Source organism: Stenella coeruleoalba (assembly GCF_951394435.1).
Source record: "Stenella coeruleoalba genome assembly, chromosome: 9".
Taxonomy (NCBI): domain Eukaryota; kingdom Metazoa; phylum Chordata; class Mammalia; order Artiodactyla; family Delphinidae; genus Stenella; species Stenella coeruleoalba.
Genome location: NC_137155.1, coordinates 11,731,346 through 11,755,919, shown reverse-complemented (window position 1 = coordinate 11,755,919; position 24,574 = coordinate 11,731,346). Strand labels below are relative to the sequence as shown.

The window sequence follows — 24,574 nt, the reverse complement described above, 5'->3', positions numbered from 1 at the left end:
TTCATTTTTGTTACTTGTGTGACCTCTTAGGCATCTGAACTGGTGACCCCCTGGCTAGGCTCGGTTTTACTACTGGAACAAGGGTCATTAACATGTACACGGAGATGTACTATTTAAAGAAGCTAGGGAAAATCCCCACTGATTTGTTCCAAAGATGTTGAGGATGCGGTTACCTTATAGCTAACTTCCAGGAGTCAGATTTGGAACAGAACAGTGTGTAATTTGAGTTTCACGTCCAATGAATATCCAGTCTTCTCTAAGTTTTGTTAGCCTCTGACGACACAGCTAGTGGCTAGACTTCTCACTGGCTTCCTGAAGGCCTGCACCGCAGGCTACCCTGCTCATCGGCTGTTTGCACTGCCCAGCCTGAGTTCTGCGGGGGGCCTCCTTCTGAGCTTTGCACAGCCCACCGCCCTGTGGATGTTAGTGTGGTCTGCCTTGTAGGTTTCAGTTCCAGGCTTGGCGGCAGGGCTGGAGCGTTTCCTCCCATAAATGTATGATTTGCAACACTGTTGACTTTTGTTTAGCTTTCCTGTTTGTCATATCTTGCAATGCTTCCTTTTGGTTAAGAATATTTGGCAACTTTGTTGAAACAGGCTGGCTGCCTTAAATCAAGAATTTAAAAGTTTAATTTAGGTTGATTATTCTCTAAAGAAAAAAAAGGAGATGCTTTTCAGCATAAATTTTCACTTCCTCATTGCAGAAGATCTTTTTATCAGCTGATTTAGTTAATAGAGTTCTCTCAAGGAAGTGAGATCTTCAAGTATATGTAGAAATGGTTATATGTAAAGAAATACATATAAAGGGTCCAGCACAAAGTTAGAACACAAATATTAGCTTTTATTATTATATGTACAATCTAAATTATATAATTGATTATGCTTCCTGTTTTGCTTTGGCTTCTGGGAAGCTCCAAGGCAGATTTACAGCTTAATTATAATTACCTTGTAGAAATTACATTTATGCCTAATTACTGTATCTTTCATTACCCATGTGATATTTCTATCACTGTTCCCTGATTCTGATTAGTCCTCTTCTTCTATTAAACTATATTTATTTTTTTTTGTATTTTATAATCCATTGTAACATGATAGAGAAAAATGGAGTCATTCAAATTTTTATTGCATAAAACCAGGATTAGAGCTACAGTCTCCTAACAGGTATATTCTTCCTTAATCTCTGAAAAAACTTCAATTTACAATTAGAATCACAGCAATATTTCCCAAAATACAGATTTAAGTATAATTCTAACATTAAAAAAATTACCTCCTGACAGATAAAATCTATATGTCTTAGCCTGGCTTTGAAACCTTCCTCAAAGTAGCTTTGGCCTGTGTCTTCTCTTGTATGACTCCCCCATGAAACTTCTGCCCTGCCCAGGTTGGACTGTTAAGGTTCAGCTCTTTCGCATCATGCAGCGAAGTGCAGGGTATACAGTTGGCAAAAAGAGGAAGGGGCCAAATCTTTGGGAGATGCACCGTGAGTAACAGCCCTCCTGAGTTTCCATGCCACTGGTGTGTGCACGGCTTTCTTTCTTCTTGTTTTAGACACCATTTAGGGGCAAACATGAGCAATGGGAACATTTTTGCAAATAAAAAAAGAGAAAGTCTGAAAACTGCAAATAAAGGTTGGATTCATTTTGGCTCTGTTTCTTATAAACAACTCAGAGCCTACTTAAGCTCTTTGCTGACCCAGGACACATCTGTGTGGAAGTGTTTTGTTTTACTTTTTTACAGTAAGGTTAATTTCCAAGCCCAGTGACTTTATGACCTTCTTCCAGTATGCTTCAGTTTTACCTCTGGATAATCTTGTTCCCCAACCAACTTATCCTCCCTCCACCCATTCACTCATTTGATGAAGTCAGTAAATATTTATTAAGTCCTTTTATGTGCCAGGCATACTGATAGGGTGAAGAACGAGATAGATAAGTACTCACCTTCTTCACGAGGTTGGGAAGAGTCAAACCCAAAACCAATCACTTAAAAATATTTATAAGTTCAAATATTCATAAAGCTATGTAGACATCTACATAAGAGGATAACTGTAATATAGATAAGTGTATAACATTAAATGTATAAATTTAAAAGTAAGGTTAGGGTAAGGATTAGAAAATGAATATGCTGGGACCATGTGAGGTCATGGAAGGATTCTCTGAGGAAATAGCATTTTGGAAGAGGAAAGAGGAAAAAAAATCAACAAAAGGAAATAGTTCCCCAAATTAGAGCACATTTTCTGAGATTGAGAAGTTCTTGTAAAAGAGTGTATAATCTATATTACATGTTAATTGTGTGTATATACACATACACACATATAATTAATATATAATATGGATTATAATATATATTATATAACTGTATTATATATGTCACATATATGTAGTTTAGACAGAATGCAGTCAACAAGACAAATTCTAAGCTCTTTATTACTTTCATATTTTAATTTTCTGTGATCATAAAAATTGTATGTGACACACTACCAAATGTAAAATAGCTAGTGGGAAGCAGCCGCATAGCACAGGGAGATCACCTCGGTGCTTTGTGACCACCTAGAGGGGTGGGATAGGGAGGGTGGGAGAGAAACGGAAGATGGAGGGGATACAGGGATATATGTATACGTATAGCTGATTCACTTCGTTATACAGCAGAAACTAACACACCGTTGTAAAGCAATTATACTCCAATAAAGATGTTAAAAAAATTGTATGTGACACAAATCCTATCAATTAAGAAAATAAACTGATATTTTCTCAAAAAGCCGTTAAATACCTACTAGATACCAAGCTCAGGATATGTGTCCTTCAAGAGCATGCAGAATAATGAGACTAGGGAACACAAGAGCAAATAATTTCCCTGTGATGTGGGGATAGCTGTGAGAGAAATACACCTTTGGAGCCAAAGAGCATGAAAGAGGGTCACTGGCCACCTGGTGTTTTAGGGAAAGCTTCCTGGAAGTGAAGATGCATGATCCCAATCTTAAGGATGATTAAAAGTTAAGTAAGAGAAAGGAGAATAGCATGAGAAGAGGTAGAAAAGTAAGCGATAGTAGGGATATGTGACCATAAAGTTTGGGATGGATCTGCAAAAATTGAATTGGACGTTGCTGGCAAACAGATAATAGTAAACTCCAAATGAATGGTGGTACAATGAAAACTAGAGAAAATCTAGTGGAAAATAGAAAATCTAGAGAAAGTAGTGACCAATCAGCTACATAGTGAAGCAAGACGGTCCCAAGAATGGGACAGAGAGGGAACAGTCACTGAGGGCCAGTGAGGACAGTCAACACGGGCAAGTGATTCCACATGGAATGAATGTTCCACAGTATCAGAGGTGGCCAGGGAAACCCTGCCCGAAAAGCACTGATGTGGTGTCACTGTGCTTAGAAAGAAGAAGGTCTTTGGTGAAATTTCCAAAGATAGTAAGGGCTGGAGGCTGAAACAGTTTGAGGGGTTGTGGAGTGAAAAGGATGAAAGCAGTGAGTGGAGAGTCTTGCCATGACTTTTACAAGAAGTTTCACCATGCAGAGAAGGATGTGAGAGGGACTACTCACAGAGGACACATGAGCCCAGGGAGGTTTTTTCTGCTGTGGTTGTTTTGTTTTTCAAGTGTGCAAAGATTTAAACATTTATTTAGCCCAAGGGAAAGAAGCCAAGACAGAAGGGTTCGTTGACGATTAAACAGTAAATATTGTATTTGATTGATCATGGTCTTGAAGCAAAACAGATGGGATCAAGGGCAACACTGAAGATGTTGGCATTGAACAAGAGACAGGGCATTTATTCTCTGACCATGGAGACAAACAGGCAGGGAAGGAACAGAGGAGCATGAATTTCTATGAGGCGAGGAGGGGCAGGAGTTTGAGGTAGTTCACACCTGATGACGTAAAGTAAGATCATATATTCAGAGACAGGCTGTGGGTCAAAGAAAAACTGGGACAAGAATGGGAGCGAACTCAGACCAAATTCAAAGATTGATGAACAAAGTTGAAAGTGGCCCAGCTGAAGCTGAAGGTCACTAATGTGGTGAGGTGGTAATGTGCCCTATTAAGTGAATCTCTTCAGCAGAATGCAGCCATTTAGGAATAGAAAAGAAGATATCAAACATGGATCTGAGATTTTTTTCCTGGAAGGAGTAACAGGAAATGGGAGGAGGTGGAAGGAACATGGACTGGGGGAGGGGTGGGGTTGAACATGTTAGTAAAATAGTAGTTCTGGATGTCACCGTTTCATCTGGGATGGATCAGGAAAGAAGGCATACTGGAGGGTTGGACAGTCAATGAGAAAAGAAAGATACACTATCCTAGGTTCTCTATGAGACAGAGAACAGTATCATGGCAGGAAAATAACGTCACATATTTATGATGTGCCTGGGAATGAAAACAGGCATTCTAGTCCTAATATTTCATGTGTTTCCATAAATATTGCTAAAACTAAATCAACCAAGTTGAACCCACCAAGGACCAAAGATGTTTCCTGAATCAATAAAAAGTTGTGCTGATTATTTAGATATTGCCATTGTCTAATGCTGGTGGTAAGTGCTGAATTTTCAGGTAATAAACTATGTGAGCTAAAGACTGATTCTAAAGTGGATTTGCTTATTCCCTTGTCCTCCTAATCATGAAAATACATGACCAGTAAGTCTACAGACTACACCAAATGTGCACATCTCCCTTTAGTAAGAAAAGATGGTTTTATTAAACTCAAACTTCAGAAGGAGATTCCTTTTCATAGGTGATCAAAGTCTGTGGATGAAATTTTCACTAATCAATAAGGACCACACATTTGAAGGACTGATTGTCCAAAGGGGCAGGAGTTCCTGAACCCTTGAAGAGGATGCCTTGTCACTGTGGCTCAAATCCTTTGTGAAGCAATAGAAAAGGTAATACAGGGATGATAGTAAAGCCCCTTTGGCTTTCTTTCACAACCTTCTAGACTTTTGGATTTTAACCTTATGTGAAGATAGTAAAGAAACTTCAATGTATATCTAATATTTATTTTTTATTTTTTTTTTAATTTTTTTTATTTTATTTTTTTTTTTTTGCGGTACACGGGCCTCTCACTGCTGTGGCCTCTCCCGTTGCGGAGCACAGCCTCCGGACGCGCAGGCTCAGCGGCCATGGCTCACGGGCCCAGCCGCTCTGCGGCATGTGGGATCCTCCCAGACCGGGGCACAAACCCGTGTCCCCTGCATCGGCAGGCGGACTCTCAACCACTGCGCCACCAGGGAAGCCCTCTAATATTTATTAATTTCTCAAACTTTGGAGATCATTTAACTCTGTTGATGTTTTGTGCACTGTGGAAAGAAAATAAAGAAGAAATTTCTGAGCAAGATGGCAGATACAAGCTTCTTTTTTTTTCTCTTTTAAACATCTTCTCCCCAAAGAACACTGATTTTGACAGTCATCCATAGACAAGAGTACCACTCTGGAAGTCCAAGTGTCCAGCAGAGAAGTTTCAGCATACGGAGCAAAAATATCCATGATTAGACACCTTGAAGAGGGTAAGAGGAGCAGTTTCACTCTACCATCCCCCCTCACCAAAGGTGGCACAGCTCAGTGCCAAGAGACCACCTTGGCCTGCAGTTTCTCCCACGGGGGAATATAAGAGTGTGTGAATGGGTGCCTGGTTTCCCCAGCTGGGCAGGATTCTGCCCGAGTTCCACCTCTTGCTTGCCCCATCCAGGGTACTGAGGTGAGCTGCATGCCTCAGGTGTGGGAAGAGGCAGGGAGAATAGCAACCAGGGCTTGGAACACATTCAAGAGATGTGGACCCTACTAACCCCCTCACGGACACCATCAGAGAGCCTGCCACAAGCCACTGGGGATGCCTTGACTGCAGATCCCCCCAGTGGCCCGCAGGCACGCCCACTGCTCTGTGCATCCTATGGTTGGCTCCCTGTTCACTCCCTCAGCAGTGGCAAGTGTAAGCCTTTGCAGACAAGTTAGTGGCCATGCACAGAAAGCCAGCCTGACTCTGCAGGACTGGGAGAAAGCACACAAGCGTGAGCATCCAGCAACACCCTAGAGAGAGGAAATGGAAGGATGTCAGCACTCAACCTGGCTTTGCAGAGGGAACAGAAAGCGCAAAATCTTAAGAATTGCCCCCAAAGAGGGCACAAGAAGTGTGGAGTAGGCACATCTACAGAAAAGGCCTGAAAAGCCTCAGAATTCTTAGCAGGGATGACGGAAGATATTGTTCTCCCAAAGCCAGTCAGTAGAGAATGGAGGAGGTGGACTGCTTCTTCAAATGTAGAGATGACAACACAGGACTTCAAGGAACATGAAAAATCAAGGAAACATGACACCACCAAAGGAACACAATAATTTTTCAGTAACTGACCTCAAAAAAAGATCTGCCATTTTGCCCAGAAAAAAGTCAAAATAGTTGCTCTGAGGAAGCTTGGTGAGCTACAAGAAAACACAGGAAAACAGTTGAATAAATTCAAGAAAAGAACTACGTGAACAAAATGAGAAGTTTAACAGAGGTAGAAATCATAAAAATTCCAGCAAATGCTGTTGCTGAAGAATACAATGAGTGAAATGAAAAATGCAATAGCAAGCATTGTTAACAGCGGACTTGATCAATCAGAAGAAGGAATCTGTGAACTCTAAAAATAGGTCATTTGAAATTATGCACCCAACATTGAAGCACCTAAATATACGTTAAGCAAATACTAGGAGATCTGAAAGAGGAAATAGACAACAGTATGTTACAGTAGCAGACTTCATTAACCACTATCAACAATGGATAGGTTATCCAGATGAAAAATCAGTAGGGAAATATTGAACTTGAACTATACTTTAGACCTAATGGACTTAAAGATTAATATGGAACAGTCCATCTGACAGTAGCAGAATACATTCTTCTCAAGTGTGCATGGGACATTCTCCAGTATAGATCACATGTTAGGCCACAAAGCAAGTCTTAACAAATTTTAGAAGACTGAAATAATACCAAGCATCTTTTCTGACCACAATGGTATAAAACTAGAAATCAATAACAGAAGGAAAATTCACAAATATGTGAGATTAAACAGCATGCCCCTAAACAACCAATGAGTCAAAAAAGAAATCAATAGGAAAAAATATATACATACATCTTGAAATACGACATACCAAGTTTACAGAATGAAGAAAAAAAAAGTTCTAAGAGGGAAATGAATAGCAATAAATACCTACATTAAGAAAAAATAAAAATTTCAAATAAATAATTTACATCTCAGGAAACTAGATAAAAAGAACAAACTAAGCTCAAAGTTAGTAGAAGGGAATAACAAAGGGAGCAAAAATAAATGACATAGAGACAATAGAAAAGGTCAATAAAACTGAGCTGGTTTTATCAAAAGATAAACAAAAGTGACAAACATTTAGCAAGACTAACCAAGGAAGAAAGAGATAAGATTCAAATAAATAAAATCAGAAATGAAGGGGACATCACAGCTGATACTGCAGAAATACAAAGGATCATAAGAGACTACTATGAAAAATTATACACCAACAAATTCGATGACTGAAAAGAAATAAATTCCTTGAATCATACAACCTATCAAGACTGAATTATGAGGAAATAGAAAATCTGAACAGACCAGTAATGAGTAAGGAAATTGAATCAGCAATCAAAAACCTCCCAACAAAGAAAAGTCCAGGACCAAATTGTTTCAGTGGTGAATTCTACCAAACATTTAAGAAAAATTAATATCAATTCTTTTCAAACTCTTCCAAAAAATTAAGAGGAGGGAACACTTCCAAACTTATTTAATGAGGGGAATATTACCCTGATACCAAAGCCAGACAAGAACACAAAAAGAAAAGAAAATTACAGGCCAGTATCCATAATGAGCATACATGCAAAAACCCTTAACAGAATACTAGCAAACTGAATTCAACCACACACTAAAAGGATCATACACCACGATCAAGTGAGATTTATCCCAAGGCTGCAAGGATGGTTCAACATCTGCAAATCAATAAATATGATGCACCACATTAGCAAAATAAAGGATAAAAAGCATATGATCATATCATAAATGCAGAAAAACAATTTGACAAAAATAAGCATTTTTATGATAAAAACTCTCAAGAAATTAGGTATAGATGGAATGTACCTCAACGTAATAAAGGCTGTATATGACAAACACAGCTTACATCACACTTAGTGATGAAAAGCTTTCAACTTTTCCTCTAAGATCAAGAATAAGACAAAAGTGTCCACTCTCAACACTTGTACTGGAAGTCCTAGCCAGAGCAATTAAGCAGGGAAAAGAAATGAAAGGCATCCAAATCAGAAAAGAAGAAGTAAAACTGTCTCTGTTTGCAGGTGACATTATAATATACAGAAAACCATAAAGACCCCATGAGAAAAGCTGTTAGAACTGATAAAATTAATTCAGTAAAGTTGTAGGATGCAAAATCAACCTATAAAAATTAGTTGTGTACAACACTAGGAATGAACTATTTATAAAAGAAATTAAGAAAGTCATTCCATTTGTGATAGCATGAAAAAGAATAAAATATTTAGGAATAAATTTATTCAAGGAGGTGAAAGATCTGTATACTGAAAACTATAAACAATTGATGAAAAAAATCCATCTTCATGGATTGGAAGAATAAATATTGTTAAAATGTTCATAGTGCCCAAAGTAATCAAGAGTCAGTGTAGTCTTTACCAAAATTCCAATGGCATTTTTCACAGACACAAAACAAATAATCCTAAAATTTGGATGGAACCACAGAAGACCCCAAATAGATAAATCAATCTTGGCCAAGAAGAGAAATGCTAGAGGTGTTACAATTTTTGATATCGAGCTATATTACAAACTGTAGTAATCCCAAAAGTATGGTATTTGCATAAAAACAAACACACACATCAATGGAAAAGAATAGAGAGCCCAGAAATAAACTCACACATGTATGGTCAACTAATTTCAACAAAGGTGCTAATAATACACAATCGGGAAATGATAGTCTCCTCAGTAAATGGTGTTAGGAAAACTGGATATCCTCATATGAAAAAAATATGAAATTGGACCCCTATCATATGCCATACACAAAAATCAACTCAAAATATATTAAATGTAAGGCCTGAAAGTATAAAACTATTAAAAGAAAACATAGGGGAAGAGGTCCTCGACATTGGTCTTAAACGTGATGTTTTGGATTTGACACTAAGAGCAAAGTCAACAAAAGCAAAAATAAACAGTTGGGACTACATTAAACTGAAAACTTTCTGCACCGCAAAGGAAACCATTAACAAAATGAAAAGGCGATCTATAGAATGAGAGAAAATATTTGCAAACCATGTATCCGATAAGGGGTTACCATCCACAATATATAAGGAACTCTTAGAACTCCATAATCCAAATAACTGGATTAAAAAAATGGGCAAAGGACCTGAATAGTCATTTTTTCCAAATAAGATGTATAAATTATCAATAGGTACATGAAAAGGTACTCAGCATCACTAATCACCAGAGAAATGCAAAGCAAAACCACAATAACATATCACCTCATATCTGTTGGACGTCTGTTATCAAAAAGCAAGACATGAAAAACGTTGGCAAGCATGTGGAGACAAGGAAACCCTCCTACACTGTTGGTGGGAATGTAAATTGGTGCAGCCACTATGGAGAACAGTATTGAAGTTCCTTAAAAAATTACAAGAAGTACCATAGGATCCAGCAATCCCATTTATCCAAATGAAAGGAAATCCCTGTTCCCTAGAAATCTGTACTCCCATATTCATTGTAGCATTAATCACAATAGCCAAGATATGGAAACAACCTAAGGGTCTGTTGGTAGATGAATAGATAAAGAAAACATGGTACATATAAACAAAGGAAAATTATTCAACCTCAAAATAGAAGGCCATCCTGCCATTTGTGACAACATGGATGAACTTGAGGACATTATGCTATGTAAAATAAGCCAGGCGGAGAAAGACAGATACTGTATGATCTGACTTATATGTGGAATTTTAAAAAGCTGAACTCATAGAACGGAGAGTAGAATGGTGGTTGCCAGGGCCTAGGGGAAATGGAAGAGGTTGATGAAAGGGTATAAACTTTCAGCTCTAAGAGAAATAAGTTTGAGGATCTAATGTACAGTGTGATGACTATAATTAATAATACGATACTGTATACTTGAAATTTGCTAGGACAGTAGATCTTAAGTGTTCTCACCAAAAAAAAAAAAAAGTATGTGAGGTAATGGATGTGTTAATTATCTTGATCGTGGGAATCATTTCACAATCTATATGTATATCAAATCATCATGTCATACACTTTAAATACATTACAATTTTGTGATGTCTTGTGAGCAAGACCTCACATATGCTTCACTCCTCCCCAGGTGGCTTCCATTGCATCTGCTTCCACCCCTGGTAGTAGTTTGCAGTTGGATGTTGGATTTCCAAATAGCTGAGGGCCTGAAAATGCAATGTATGTTCTCTCAGTATCAGCCTCCCAACCTGTTCCCCTAGATTCAATGTCAAGGCACCTAATGAGGAAGGGGGTTGAATTCGTCATGCCTCTTAAGTGCAGGTAGCTGCTGAACAGGGCTCCAGGATGTAGGGTCTAAAGTCATCTTAATGCCCTTCCTCCAGTGAGCTCAAGCAGCAACCCCAAATTCTACTGGGTGTCTCCAACTCCTCAAGCTATTTTCTGAAATGTTTTTCTGCTCCACCAAATCTAAAACATTCTCTTCCATTTACTTTTCCCCTTAATTTTTTAAACCCAAGGGTATTTTAAAAGAAAATGTTATCCATATGTTTTTGATTCATTTACACTTAAATCATTAAAAGCCTATTTTGCAAGAGCTTTTTGATGTCCAGAAAGTTTTTTTCTTTCTGAGTCCTTTTTATAAGTCATTTAAAGCTGGTCTCCCTTCCCTTTTCCTCCTGCTCTGTCCTTCACTTGCAAAACAAAAAAAAGAAAATTGAATTTTGCTGGGAGCAGATGATTTTTAACCCCAAGAGATGGGGTCTGTCAAAACCTCAGCCCACACATTATCAATTTATTTCTAAACTAGGATGGGTGCATACTTGTGCTCAAAAACTCAGACACCAGGTAGTTAAATGTAATGCCTTCCCATGGTCATATAAGTTCATGAAATTGTGACCTTTTTTGTTAGCAATCTTTCTGCCAAAGTAAACGATACTCTTCAAAGTCTGTTTACAATCCCCTCATTCCTCACGATACACGATGTACACAACATGCATCGTGTGGCCATCCTGCTCTCTCTCCTACCCCCCAAGCACCCCAAGGGCACGCTTTCACGTGCACGCTTCCAAGTATTCTTAGTCAATTCCTGAATATGGAGTCTAAGCTCAACCTAACTCAGCTCATCTAGACAGTAAAATTGTGCCTGGAAGTGGAGAAAAGAACATTATGCAGACTTTTGGGGGGTCTCTGAATTATTTCCTTAGCTACTGAGAAAAGTATGCTTTGGGGGGGAATTAATTATGTGGAGAGTGTTATTTGTTCCAACCCTTGCTTTTATGTAGAAGCATCCAGGCATTCGATTTTGTAGAACAATATCATGTGAGGCTTTCACACTGGATTTTCTCTTGTATCTTCCCACAGTAATTTTGGGCATCGCATACTGAGCCCTTTTGCCCTTCAGAATATACCACACTATGGTGCTGAAAAGTTAATGAGCAGTTTTTTCCCCTATGAATATTCTATGCCAGCCAAAACTTATACACAAAACATTAATGGTAGTACTAATGGGAAAATGAGTTATCAAATTATGAGCTATTTATAATTAAATAGTTGTATGTGTAACACCGTATAGCATAAGTCGAGGAAATCTACATCCCCTTTAACTTACCAATTTAACTTGCAGAAATTTATGAAAAATGAATAGTGATAAATTAGTATAAAGATTTAGCTTCAAGTGTTTGTTTCTAGTGGTGAAATATTTGAAATAAAAGAGAACTCACTCAGTGTAAATAATTTAGGAATTGAATCAATGAAGCAAAGTGTTTTATAAAAAAGTAATAGGGCTTCCCTAGTGGCACAGTGGTTGGGAGTCCGCCTGCCAATGCAGGGGACGCGGGTTCATGCCCTGGTCCGGGGGGATCCCACGTGCCACGGAGAGGCTGGGCCCGTGGGCCGCGGCCGCTGGGCCTGCGCATCCGGAGCCTGTGCTCCGCAGCGGGAGAGGCCGCAGCAGTGAGGCCCGCATACCGCAAAAAAAAAAAAAAAAAAAAAAGTAATAAAATGTAACTATGATATGGTTCTAGGAGAATGTATAATGATACAGGAAGTTTGTAGTATATTGAATGTAAAATGTCAATTTTATGAGAGAATTACCACATAATTCTATGTTGAGCCTAAATAAGGATGAAAATAATCAGAACTAAGATTAAGACACAAAGGATAAGTTTAATTTTCTCTTTTTACTCTATATATCTTAAAAAATTCCTACAGTGTACCTGCAATATACTTTTATAATATATTTTTATATTTAAAAAATTTACAGTGTCTTCTTGTTAAAAAGCAAATGGCAAAAGAGATTTCTGCCACACAATTTTTTAATCTAGGACATATGTGCTTTTTTTCTGAGAGTTCAATGTACAAACACTTTCTGATTGTATAAGCTTGTCCAAATCTCTATACCAAATGCTGACCTTTCACCTTTCCTAACTTCCACTGAGGATGAACTATATGCTAATAATTTCATCTTTCTCTGATCCTTCAAAACAGTAGATGGTGGCATCTATTGGAACTAACTTGGAGTTAATAGTCCTCCTTACAATGATACAGGATTTAATCTCTGGCAGTATGAATAAACACTAGGACCTCTGTACCACATAAGAGTCTTGATCAGTGAATTAGTGACCAGGTAAAATTCCAAACAGTACATGCTATATTAAGTAGTGTTCTCTATAGTAGATTTGTGTTTTTGGCCCTAGTGATTTTCTCCCTAAATTTTATGATAATTATATAATTCTATAACTTAAATAATAAATCATTTCTCTAGTCCCAGTTCATAAAAGCACTTTTTCATAGAGAAAGCACCTTATTGTGTACCACTGGCATTGTCATTTTGTCCTGCCATCAAGTTACCACCTCCCTTTATTTTTTGTTGCCACCAAAAACCTCAGAAATACTAATCACTTCCACCAAGAGAAGGTTAAACACGACTGACTCTCTCTCAAGTCATACTTATCTCAGTTAATCCTCACAAGAACCCTATGAGGCAAACACAATTATTGTCCCCATTTTACAGATGGGGAAACTGAGATCCACAGAAGTTAGGTAATTTGCCCAATGGAGCACAGACAGTAATTAGCAGAGGGAGGATTTAATCCTAGTCCAACATCCACGTTCTTAGCCCACGTGTTGGCCTCCTCACCACCTTGAAAGCGATGATGCCCGCAAAGCGCTGAGCACGGTCCCTGGTACTCACCCACATGGAGCGTGCCATGCCTAAGGAACATAAAGAAGGAGAAAGGAAGAATCCTTGTGCTCTCACAAGTTTTCAGAGTATCTCTATTAACTTCTTAAATAATTACACAAGCTAGGGTATCAGCTCCATTTCATTTCCACATCCTGTAAATTTGATATACGATTTCTGGCAATATAAATATTATGATAAAATTTAATTGCTATAAAACTATTTGGAGATCCTATAATCCATTATAATGTCTATCACAGTGAACTTTGGCCAACTGAAAGGAAGACTATCTGAATAACCTGTCCCACTACTGAAATTGGCTAAGGCATTACATAATTTAGTGTCTCCGTTTGTTTGTGTATTTAGATTATTTCACAAGACCTAAGGAGAGCTCATGTTTATCATTGTTTTAGTATATTTTCATTTCATGACATGAGAGTTTTTATTAATATTAAACATACACAATGGTATAGGCACCCTCCCTGTTGTGTCAGTATTTTACAGCCCATTTCTTCACTGAAATGCAATGAATCAAGGAAGAAAAAATGTAGAGAGCTAGACTGTTGTATGATTGCACCATTTGAATCTCAAATCATATGTGATCTCGTCTGACTTCTAAGTGCATCAGGATTAATAAAGAATCCATGAAAATTTCTTTTAGCACTGAGGATGGGTGTGGTAAATATTTTAGGTTATGACTATTATTAAAAATAACAACAAAAATAAAATTCTTCCATGCCATTATTTCAACAATTAATATTTAAGTACGTATGAGTGCAAACTTCATATCTGAATTACATTAAGGTCTGAAAATTGCATTTTTAGAAGACTTTATTTTATTTTTTTATTTTTTAAAATAAATTTATGTATTTATTCATTTTTGGCTGCTTTGGGTCTTCGTTGCTGCGTGCAGGCTTTCTCTAGTTGGGACGAGCAGGGGCTACTCATCGCGGTGGCTTCTCTTGTTGCGGAGCACAGGCTCTAGGCACATGGGCTTCAGTAGTTGTGTCATGTGAGCTCAGTAGTTGTGGCTCATGGGCTCTAGAGCGCAGGTGGTGCACAGGCTTAGTTGCTCCGCAGCACGTGGGATCTTCCGGGACCAGGGCTTGAACCCGTGTCCCCTGCATTGGCAGGTGGATTCTCAAGCGCTGCGCCACCAGGGAAGCCCCTAGAAGACTTTATTTTTCAGAGCAGTTTCAGGCTTGTAACAAAGCTGAGAGGGAGGTACAGAGATTTCCCACATACCCACTGTCCCCACACATACACAGCCTCATCAACATCACCCACCAGAGCGGTACATTTTTTACCAAGGATGAACCTACACTGACACATAATAGTCACCCAAAGACTGTAGTTTAAGGTTCACTCCTGGTGTTGTACACTCCATGGGTTTAGACAAATATATATAATGACATATCCATCATCATAAGCTATTACAGATATTATGATAGTACGGAGTATTTTCACTGCCCTAAATTCCTCTGAGATCTGCCTATTCATCTCTCCCCTCACATAAACCCCTATCAATCACCAATCTTTTTACTGTCTCTGTAGGTTTGCCTTTTCCAGAATGTCATATAGTTGGAATCATACAGTATGTAACCTTTTCAGATTGGCTCCTTTCACTTAGTAATTTGCACTTAAGTGTTCACTTATCTTTTCCTGGCTTGATAGCTCATTTCTTTTTAGTGCTGAATACTATTTCATTGTCTGGATGTACCACAGTTTATTTATCCGTTCACCTACTGATAGACATCTTGTTTGCTTCCAAGTTTTGGAAATTATGAATAAAGCTGTTATAAACATCCATGTACAGCTCCTTTAGGTAAATACCTAGGTGCATAATTGCTGGATCGTGTAGTAAGAGTATGCTTAATTTTGTAAGAAACCACCAAACTGTCTTCCAAAGTGGCTGTACCATGAAACTTGCATTTTCAAAAATCTTTGTACTTATTTCCAGATTTCAGAGTTGTCCTTTGCTGAGTGGACATGTTGAAGTGAACAAACAACCAAATATATCATGAATTATTTCACATCTTCTTTCTCACAGCATCCTTTAAACAGAGGACACAACTAAGTCTCTCAGAAAGCAATTCACCAAGAACAGCCACTCAGCAGCAATTAGGTCAAAAAAAAAAAAAACCTACAGAAAAAAAAAAGCGCTGCACTGCCTTTCACAGGCAACCAAATATAAAATAAATAGCCACATTATGTTATATAAACTTTATAATTATAGTATTAAAATCTTAGATGCCTCTTTACAGTCTGTGTTTTGACTCTCATGAAAAGGATTCCGTGGTTAGACTGGCCTCCACCCTCATCTCCCATCAGGCAACCATTGTCTAAAGGTGCAATGCTTGGAAGCAATGGTAATTAGTTAGCTTCTGAAGGGTTAAAGAAGTCAAACACTCAAAAAACAGGGGAGAAAAATGCACAAAGGAATCCTGTTAGGGTCTGTTGAAGATTAACAGACCACCACACAAAAGCCCCCAAAGCATCCTTCAACCTTCTGAAAAAATGTACTAAAAATGTTACCATGGGAACAACCAGTTAAATAAACCAATAAAAGAGGACAACTATCTACACCTCAACCAAACTACACAATTTAAAAAAAAAAAAAAAGAAGCACCATAAATCACTCAAGTTCTAAAGGTAGCCAGAAAGGTGGAAGGTAGAGAAAGGTATAGGAGAGAAAGGAAAATAAAAACCCTTAACCCATGGTAATTAAAACAATGATAAAATAGCACAAATAAAATTAATAATAGGGTCCAAGACTGAAAATAGCATCCATAATGTAAATACAAATGCACTTTTTATTTGGTGATATTAAAGAGCTGTTTGTGATTTTTATCCTAAAATCGTGGATTTGCACTAGCAAAATGTGGAGGAGTATAGAAATTGTTTATAAGGCTGGCTAATTATTTCTGTGGGAAATAAATCAAATAGGATCATGGACATACCATGGAGCTCTCTTGTGGCTTTAAGATACTGTCTGATGGACCGAGAGATTTTGCTGGATGTCAGGGAAAATTCTGGCCCTTCCTTACCTCAGAGAACAGAGGCTGAGGGCCTGACTTGCCCCTAACTGGAAACCAGTATCCATAGGCCAAGAAAGTAAGTCTACTTGACCCAAAGTTTTTTACATGCTAAAAGTATCTTAAATCATGGAATCATGAACCAAGGAGAGAAATTATTTAGAGAGAACTAGAAAGAGAATTGAGTGGGAAAATTGATTGCTTGTACAATTGACTGATTTTAGGAAAATCCTTATAGAAAAGTTCACCTTGCCTCTTCCGTGCTTTTCAATTGTTATCTCTGTCTTTAAAGGTTATTCATAGAATTAATTAAATGCATGCATGCATATTACTTCCAAATTCAATTTGAGAACAGAGATGCTCACAGAGAACAGTAGCTGTCAAGCATCTCTGGAGAGCCACATCTATTGTGAGAACCTGGGGAATATTTCTTCGCTAACAGCCACCTCTTATACTTCTTAAAGATAAAGTGGGGCTCAGCAACATCAAAGACACTTGATAACAGCTGGATATAGCACAAGAGAACCTAATACTCCTTTGCTTCCAGGGGACTTGCTATAATTGGCCTACTTCAGAGGAGGCCAGTTGATGTTTGTTTGAATTCGGGTGAGCATGTCGTACTGGATTCCAGGAATTGCAATCAAAGGTTCTCAGTGACACTGGTTTCTGGATATAAAACATAATTTGATGGTACCAGGGTCATATCATCTGGATTCGTAATGGGAAATGCAATTTAGTCATTCCATACTTTTTCATTCTTAATCTCTTTCTCTCAGTTTCTCTCTCTCTTTTTCTCTTTGCCTTTCTCTCCTGTCTCCACTTGTACCTAGAGATAATGCAAAATCATGGTATTCAGAGACTGAAAATTTCCTTTGTGTTTTGGGGCCATCGGAAGATTTTAGAGTACAAAAATCTGTTCCAGTTGCCTATTGTGCTTGGAATGGAATGTTATATATTTAGCGACATTGTTATTTGCCACTTCTGTGTTCTTTTCATCTCTAGGGCAGTGGGGATTTTTCTGTGACTGAAGTACAGTGGAGGGAGAGAGATGCACATTTTACTGTTTCCGTGCAGATACCAAAGTAATTGGCTCTTAGCTGTTTATTTGTTAGCAACCTGGGGTTCCTAAACAGATGTTGTTCTGAGGTCTTCAGGCTTGCAGTGTTTGTGGTATGAGGCAAAAACAGTCTCTTAAAGGGTGGAGTTCTCTTATTCTCTTTGTTTACCCGTTGTGGGCTTGGAAATGGTACCGGGGCACTGGCCTATTAAAAATGACGGAAAGCCTCACTTCGTTAGAAGGGCAGTAAGCATGCTTCAAGGAGGCGTGAAGAACTGGTTGGACTAATTTTGGTTGCATTTCAAGTTTCAGAATCAAGTCTGAATTCTCGGCTGTTTTCGTTTCCTTGCCACTGACAGAATGCTGCTTAGTGCTTCTAAAAGGAAAGACTTGAGACTGTGAAAAGTATCCTGAGATCAAATGGCTATTAAATGATTATACTTTGATGACTGATGTGGAAATGGGTCAGAAACATATGAGAAATGGTGGATTTTTAAACGAAGGTAGAAATCGTTCAAAGAAACACACATGTTATTTAACTGAGCAACATGCATAATAATAATTTATAATGTTCAAAAAATTCTGAAGTTGGTGTAGGTCAGGCTTTGTAACATTAAGTGATTCATGGAATGATTCAGAATGTGAACTCTTTTCCAAGGTATCAAGTACGGTGATCAAGATGCATCTAAAATACAGTAAGTAGAAGTATTATTTTTGCTGACAGGAAGTGAACATAACCATCATCTTTGGTCTGATTACACACTTCAGGGACCTAGGCAGTGGTTGGGTGTCTTGCCTCCACTTCTGTCTTTACGAGCCTACCTGGAAAAGGTTTACTCTGTTGCAATACTCTGTACACGTGGGATCCCAGGACACATACGTACACCCACTGAAAAATCAAAATTCACATGGATCCTCCAGTAAAACTATAAATGATGTTGAATGACAATTATGTGAACTCATTTTAATAAAGCATTGTTTTCAACAGAGAGTCAAACAACAGGAAAACGTCTGTCTCCACAAACCCCTATCCTTAATATTATAAATTGCATCTCAGATACTTTCACACATTCCATCCTTTCTTATTTTTCCTTCTCCCTTATTCCTCAGACCTACCAAAGAGAATATAGATTGTTGCAAAATAATGTTAGGACTGTGAAACCTGAAATATATGGGATTAGAGTATTTGTTCTTTTCTGTGACATCCACGGCACCCAGTTCATGCCTGGCACTCAGGAAGTGTGAGCTGGATGAACCTGGTCAGCAACAAGACTGGTGATTTCCTTGAATATAGGTCAGAAGGTGGTGCCTTATAGTCTCTTAAATTCTCTCTGTCCGACTAATTCCACATCAGCAGATTGTCTCTTTAGCCAGTTCCTTCATTCTACAATATAGTAGTTTAGTTGCTGCTAGGTGTGGGATATACCAGGGAGCCTCCGTGGTCAGTTTCTGCACTGTGCCCATGTTGCTCCATTGTCCTGGGTTATACCTTTGTGGGGAGGTGGCGTATGTTTCCTCATTGGCATATGAAACACATTAACCTGTTATTTCTAATCTATTCTTATTTTGTAACAAACCTATTAGTTATATAAATGGAGAATAAGAGACTACTATTAATTATAGAGCCAAAGACTGAAAATAAGAGGATAGATTGAATAAATTATGGTACATCAGTAGCCATATTTTGTTTCCATTAAAAAGTACCTTCTACAAGCACTGATGTGTAACTATCTTCAAAAAATAATAGTACGTGAAGAAATTAGGGTGCTGAGCAGTGTCTATAATATACCAACGTTTGTATTTTTAAAAGGAACCTGTCTGCAAGCGTGTCTGTACGTGAACATGCACGCGCACACGCGTATGCATAAACTATCTCTGCCTGGGGATTAAACAAGAAAGCTAGGAAACTCACAGCCTGTCAGTATGTACGTGGCAGGGAAGAGAGGGCACTGTAAGCAGGGGTAGAAGGAGACCTAACTGTTTACCACATACCCCCTTTTGAACAATTTGATTTTACCAAGGGCATATTATACTTCACAATTTTTTGAAATTTTAAAATAACGTCCAGCTTTATTTCAGTAATTTGGAAATACACTGGGAATAAACAAACAGTTTAGTTTTCTGGGAAAATCAAATTTACAAATTTGTCAGAAGATGAAGTAGAAGGCCTACATACACCAACCTAGAAGAAAGTAAAATGCTACCAAAACCCACCAGGCCCAGATGGTTTTGCATAAGCTCCACCAACCATCAGGGACTCATAATTCCCATATACTGTAACATATTTTTTAAAATTCCAGAGCACAGACAGTGACAGGGAACCACTCGACTTGACTTCATATGGCCAGTATGAATCGAACAACAAACTGGAGAAAAACAAAATAAGAAAGTAAATCTCAGAGGGCAGGAATACATAGAATGATGTCTATAGACCAACATGAGTGAAGTCTTTGAAAACTACTTTGTAAAACAAAAAGACTTTTGGAAGAAGAAAATGTATTTAGATTAAAAAAAAAAGCAAGTAAATCTAGAGGTCAGTCTTACGAGTGCAGATGAAAAACTTCTAAATGAAAAATTAGCCACACCTGTCCACTGGTATATTTTTTTAAATAGTAAATAATACATCGTCATCAACTAGAGTTTACCAAGGAATGCAAAGAAGGTCCAACAGTGGAAATCTACTACTGTCATTCACAGACTAAAAGGAAAATTGTTACCTTAGTAAATGCCCAAAAGCATTTGCTGAAGTTCAATATATGTTTAAAAAGGAAAAAAAAAACTTTGAAAAAAGGGATGTGCTAAAACCACTAGCAAATGGAGAACTTTGGATTATTCCATTAAGTGGTTTGGGAACAGTTTATGATGAGCACACTTCTCAGAAAAGCTCGGTGGATGGGAATTTCCAGATGTGGAGAAAACGTGCAGGGTGTCTGAGAGGGCTGCTGTCAACTGTGCAGAAATGGAGTGTCCGCTGGGGACAGGAGGAGAGAGAGGAAACAGAGAGAGGCCAGGCAGGGACAGACACAGGCAGCCTTACCTTGGCCCGTGTGAGTTTAGGCATCCCATCCTGCATTTCTCTTCTTTTCTCGATTCTTCTCTTCCTGCTTCTCCCTTCCCCTCTGCAGAACTTTCGTTCCACGAGATGTGGATAAAAATGTGGATAAAAATATGTTTTTAGGAAAAAAGTTTCCTCTAGTTAAATGCATTTGAGCGGCATGCTAAATTCTCCTCATTAGACATTCAGAAAAGGCAATAACATAGGAAAGCCTCTGGGAAATACACAATAAACAAATCTTCCCGTTTTTTTGGAAACCAGCATTTCCCTAAGTGGCCTGACCATAAAACACTTTGTTGTCATTGCTGTTCCTTAGCATTGCTTACAACCGCCGAGCCACCTTCCACGGAATGCGAGTTTGGGAACCACTGTCTTAGTACAAAGAACATTTTTGTTGACAAACTACATGGAAGGTTCCCCAAAACCAAGATGCAGAGTTCCGTAGCTTCCTGCTCCTCACTACGTGCCCACATGCTCTTCCCTCGTCTGCAAGGGATTCGATGTGTTGTCTGGACCTTGCCGCCATCGGGGGCCTCCCCTGCTTCTGAACTTCTCACCTTCAATTCCTAAATTTCTGAGCAGAGACTCACATTTCTCACCTCTATTCTCTGGATACCCTTGCTTTTCAAGTCTTACGAGCGTTCTAAGTCATACAATTCTTCTGTACTTTATAATATCTACTCTCAGATTTCTCAAAGCATGGCCCATAGACCACCTATGGTCTCATTAATAACCACCACAGACTCATTCCTAAAAGCACAGTTAGCTGGAAATCACCAGCTGATTAACCTGAGGATGGGGATCCAGCTGTCTTCATTTTAACAAGCTTCCCTGGGGGTACCCACTCCTCCGGTTTTCCCCTTCTCCCCCCCGCCTCGTCTCTATCATGATCCCATGTCCTTGCCAGCTGGCTTAACCCTGTAGGATGTGACCTTGCTCATTTCTCTGCTGGCACTGTGAACCTGAGCACCTGGGCATATGGTTCCTAGTTGCCCGCCCTCAGCAAACCACCCACTGTTGTCACGCAGATGACCTTCTTAGCTCTGCACGCGTGCTCTACAGCGACAAATTCAGGATCTCCAACCCAGCCTGTCCCTCTGCACCTTTCCAGATCTCTGACCAGCTCCATCTCCCATTCTGGATGCTGCCTCTTCCAAAATAACCCCCAGCCTTAAGTCCTTTTGCTCACCTTTCCCACCTCCTCTTGGTACCTCTGACGCCCTCTCCTGCTTCACTGAGGGTTTCTGGGCTATTAGACATGCCCACTCTAAACATTCCTTTCCTTAAACGTTTCTGTGCTGGTGCACGCCCTCACTTATTTCCCTTCTCAAGGTTAATCCTTCTAACATTGAACCTAATGCCATTCCCTTCCATCTGCTAGGATTCCAGGATTTATCTTTTGTCATACTTTGTCACATTCTTTGTCATACTTTTAGAATGTTTTGCTCTGTAAGAACAAACCTCAGTCTCCCCTATCTAAAACACACACATGCACTGCAAACAAACAAAACCCATCCTTGTCTCCTCAGTTGGGGAAGACAGAAGAGTTCTGGAGATGGGTGGTGGTGATCGTTGCACAACAATGTGAACGTGCTTAATGCCGCTGAACTGTCTCCTCCTTGCATAGTTTGTGATATTTTGTTAATGAATTTTCTCTCTGTGTGTGTGTGTGTATGTGTGTGTGTGTGTGTGTTTGTGTCTGGTGTAGGATGGAAGTGGGGTTAGAGAATTTTTGTATTTGTTACCTCAAGGCATTCCAAAAGTAACACTTATCTGGAATGAGTTTTTACATCAATTTCTTCTAAATTACACAGAAAATTAAAATTTGAACTTTACACTTGTGTGAGTTTCCTAGGGCTGCCATAATAAATGACCAAAGTGGAGTGACTCAAAACAAAAACACTTTATTCCATCACAATTCTGGAGGCCAGACAGTCTAAAATCAGGGTCCAAGCAGGGTTACACTCGTCCTGAGCCCTCTAGGAGAGAACCCATCCTTGCCTCTTTGTGGCTTCTGGTGAATGCCGGCCGTCCTTGGCCATTTCTTGTCGTGCAGATGCATCACCCCAATCTCTGCCTCTGTTGTTATATGTGTGTCCTCTCCTCTTCATGTAAGGGCACCAACCTTTGGATTTAAGGTCCATCCTAATTCATCGTGGTCTCATCTTCACTTGATTCCACCTGCAAGGACACTATTTCCAAATAAGGTCACATTCCCAAGTGCCAAGGGTTGGAACTTCGACATACTTTTTAGGAGGCCACGATACACCCCACAGGAATACTCGGAGAGGCGGTATCACGCTTGGCAAAGATAAGGCTTCTTGTTGTTTCTCAGAACCAGTGGGCAGGGCTTTTCTGCTGTCCATCATCTTCATTTTATTCCACAGTGTGTTTCAGTTACTTTCAGCTAAACTCAGGTTACTAACCCCTTGCTCAGGAGTGGGCAAGAGATACATGAATCTCACAAATCCATAATATTATCCTGAACCTTAATGGGAACATCAGTGAAATCTTCTAGATTTCATCCTTGTAGGAAGGTGCTTGAACAGGACCTGTTTCCATCTAGAAGTGCCTCTTATAAACTGACACCCAAAAATGAGTCAAATTTAGGTAATTTGTCCTAAGCAGCTAAAGACTTACTTAAATAAATTCAATCTGCAGTATCACTGAAGCTGCAAAATGTCCAGGCTTACAATAAAACCTGCAACTTTGCATCACATGTCAATTCAAAGGGTCCCTTCCTCTTGGCAACATCCTTAGAACTTTAAGAAAAATATTGAAATTACTGAATATTGAATAATGTTGAAAGTATTGAAAAATATTAAAAGATTGCATGCAAGAAAAATATAACAATTTTAAGGGAATTTAAATATATGTTTTCAGTCTTGGCCATGTCTAGAAACTGTATAACTTAAGAAGTTGTCCAAAATGAAAGACGAATTGTGTTAATTACACATGTCTGAAATATATTATGTGTCTGTTTAAAAAGAGATTTTTAAAAGTTAGTGATAACCCGTAAGTTGATGAATGTTGATAAATGAAGTTTGTAAGAACGTAAATTTATTATAAACACTAAATATTTCAGAAAGGTCTCTGAATTTCTGAAGGCCAAAGCCAGTTTTTTTTTTTTTTAAACATCCACTTCCGGCATCAGCTTGTTTGTCGAGAGGACAAGAACTGGCCAGCCCAGCGGCTGGATGTCACTAGTATCAACTTTACCCAGAAAATAAAAATCACATTCTAGTATTTTCATCTCAGATATCCACAAGCACAGGAAAAGTATTGCAAAATGACACCATTTCTATAAGAGATAAGAGAAGCAGAATTGTTAGCAAATCCATTATTTCGAGCTTAACACTTAGCTTGTGGGAAAGACAGCAACTGAACAGCAGTTGAATGCTAGGAAATTCTGGAAAAGGCATATGGTGCTGTGTCAAAAGCTAAAGAACTGAAGATTCCATTCTTACAGATAAATCGGAATGCCAAAAAAAGCCACCTCTTTATATTTAAGTAGATTACATGTCAAATGTTAGTAAATGATTGAGATTTGAGTAGACAAGATGAAGACTTCTGTGTGGAGAAGTTCAATGAGGGCTGTTTCCAGGGATCCCTTCTAATATAATGAAACTTGAGGGAATAAACTGTAAACTACTTCTATTCCAAGCAGTTCTGTAAAAATATAACAGGAAGCTACAGTAATGTAAAAGAAAACTGCCCTACATTGTAGAAAAGCAGTGGCAATACCATCCAGCAATGTGTATTCCTGCAGTCACCATGTAACCATTTAAGACTGGGGTAGAGACTGTTCCTAGAGGAAAAGGTAGGGAGGAAATGTACTAACTGTTGACAAAATAACTGGCCCAGCGGTGATCCTTGTGCTAGACGAGCTGGTGGTTGAGACAGCCTGGACCCTGGCTCTCCAAATTAGGGCTCACCTAAGAGCAAAAGTTAAGGGCTCAGACTATACAGCCAGACTTTCAAACCCCAGCTTCTCCCTGTGAGGTTTTTGGTGATGTATGTATATAATAAATGAAC

The 24,574-nt window shown here is 38.8% G+C and overlaps 1 long non-coding RNA gene across 4 annotated transcripts in view; it reads left to right on the top strand.

Moving 5' to 3' along the window:
• Positions 1 to 24,574, top strand: part of LOC307192065 — a 238,336-nt gene that overhangs the window by 164,293 nt on the left and 49,469 nt on the right. The window lies entirely within an intron of this gene.